This window comes from Schistocerca serialis, chromosome 3 (genome assembly GCF_023864345.2).
Source record: "Schistocerca serialis cubense isolate TAMUIC-IGC-003099 chromosome 3, iqSchSeri2.2, whole genome shotgun sequence".
Taxonomy (NCBI): domain Eukaryota; kingdom Metazoa; phylum Arthropoda; class Insecta; order Orthoptera; family Acrididae; genus Schistocerca; species Schistocerca serialis.
Window position 1 is genome coordinate 1,004,127,259 of NC_064640.1, and position 2,475 is coordinate 1,004,129,733.

At 46.7% G+C, this 2,475-nt stretch overlaps 1 non-coding gene across 1 annotated transcript; it reads right to left on the reverse strand.

Moving 5' to 3' along the window:
• Nucleotides 1–411: 411 nt before the first annotated feature.
• Nucleotides 412–486, reverse strand: Trnas-cga (transfer RNA serine (anticodon CGA)). Its single transcript has one exon. It is a non-coding gene; the product is annotated as a tRNA-Ser (tRNA).
• Between the last annotated feature and the right edge of the window lie 1,989 nt (nt 487–2,475).

Sequence of the window (2,475 nt, forward strand, 5' to 3'; positions counted from 1 at the left end):
AGAGACTATCACTGTGACTGCACAACCATCAACCCATCAATTTCAATGGGAGTAATAATCATTCAGTGCAAACACTCACCATATTGAATCTTCTCAAATTTCCAGGTAAAAATTCTCGCAACACACACATCCGCTTCTGTCACTGCTCAATCAGCATGGTGATTAGTTCACTATTCAACAACCCAGAGGGCGCTGCTAGCACCATCGCTGGGACTGGTCGTTGTGGCTGCGGGCAGGAGCTGCTCGGCGCAGGCTAAGCCACAGGTTCTGGATGGCTAAGCCCAGTGACCACCCCTGCCACTGGCTGCTGCACATTGTGAGACAAACAGGAGCAGCTTCCACGTATAGCTCTAACTGCAATTCCAACCCCAAAATAGACTCTCCACAAACTTCCTGGCAGATTAAAACTGTGTGCCCGACCGAGACTCGAACTCGGGACCTTTGCCTTTCGCGGGCAAGTGCTCTACCAACTGAGCTATCGAAGCACGACTCACGCCCGGTACCCACAGCTTTACTTCTGCCGGTACCTCGTCTCCTACCTTCCAAACTTTACAGAAGCTCTCCTGCGAACCTTGCAGAACTAGCACTCCTGAAAGAAAGGATATTGCGGAGACATGGCTTAGCCACAGCCTGGGGGATGTTTCCAGAATGAGATTTTCACTCTGCAGCGAAGTGTGCGCTGATATGAAACTTCCTGGCAGATTAAAACTGTGTGCCCGACCGAGACTCGAACTCGGGACCTATGCCTTTCGCGGGCAAGTGCTTTACCAACTGAGCTACCGAAGCACGACTCACGCCCGGTACTCACAGCTTTACTTCTGGCAGTACCTCGTCTCCTATCTTCCAAACTTTACAGAAGCTCTCCTGCGAACCTTGCAGAACTAGCACTCCTGAAAGAAAGGATATTGCGGAGACATGGCTTAGCCACAGCCTGAGGCATGTATCCAGAATGAGATTTTCACTCTGTAGCGGAGTGTGCGCTGATATGAAACTTCCTGGCAGATTAAAACTGTGTGCCCGACCGAGACTCGAACTCGGGACCTTTGCCTTTCGCGGGCAAGTGCTCTACCAACTGAGCTACCGAAGCACGACTCACGCCCGGTACTCACAGCTTTACTTCTGGCAGTACCTCGTCTCCTATCTTCCAAACTTTACAGAAGCTCTCCTGCGAACCTTGCAGAACTAGCACTCCTGAAAGAAAGGATATTGCGGAGACATGGCTTAGCGACAGCCTGGGGGATGTTTCCAGAATGAGATTTTCACTCAGCAGCGGAGTGTGCGCTGATATGAAACTTCATGGCAGATTAAAACTATGCACCAGACCTTTGTCTTAAGTGGCCAAAGCTCTACCGTCTGAGCTAGATAAGCACGACTCAGTACCCGTCGTCACAGCTTTGATTCCGGCAGTATCTCGTCTCCTACGTTCCCAACTTCATAGAAGCTCTCCTTCAGGCTTTGCAGGAGGTCCCGAGTTCGATTCTAGGTCCAGCGCACAATTTTAATCTGCCAGGACGGTTCAGGGATGTTGTCGTTCATACACCTCGAACTTTTCACTCGGAATGTAGATCCCTCACTTTTATACAAGTTGTTTTCGAAGACAGAAGTAATTGTAGCATACATGTATTTAAACATCACTAAACTATTATTAATTGTTGTGAAAATCCTGTAAAGCAGTATGGCGTAGACTATTTTTCCTCTAACTGTGGCCCCATATCGTAAAAAAAAAATATTTTTTTTTATCAGTTTAATATCTCTTATGTCCCGCATGAGAGGCCGAAGTTTTAAACTCATTTTCGGCTCACAACTGAGTGCCTCTTCCACAGGATGCCTCAGCATCTTTGAACTCTCTTCAGGTAGCCATCTGCATCGTCACCTACGAAGGCTCTGGAAGTATGTAAATAGCAGCAAAGAAGAGTTATTAACAGCAGATTAATACTACATCTCATTTCAAAAATTCGGTAATATAGTTGATTTTATTATAGTGGCCATCTCTCCCTATGTAGGTGGAAGAGTGAAATTTCGTTAAAAGGACTCGTCACAACGGAGAAACGTCTGATTACTACTGTAACTCGCGTATCATATCCATGATACACTCGCCCTTGCTTACGTCCGCCCAGCGGTATGTCATTGATATGAAACCGATTGACTAATTAATAAAACTGATCACGAGAGTGCCTGTACACGTGTGCAATTTTTTACACTAGCCAGGTAACCGTTACAGACACTTTTGTGACGTCTCTAGGGTCTTACCATAGGCTGGGTAGTCACTTCCTCATATACAACAATTGGTGGTAACCATCATCAACTAGCTTAAAATATAGAATGCTAAATACGTTCTGCCTGTCGGTTGCCTTGTCATGCTGGTGGAAGTAACTCACTTAAAATTCTGTCGTACTGCTCCTGAAATACTCCTGCTGGAACCTGTCGGTCTCTGGAGGTAGTAGGATGTTTCAGTCTCTTCTCCACCCCAACACC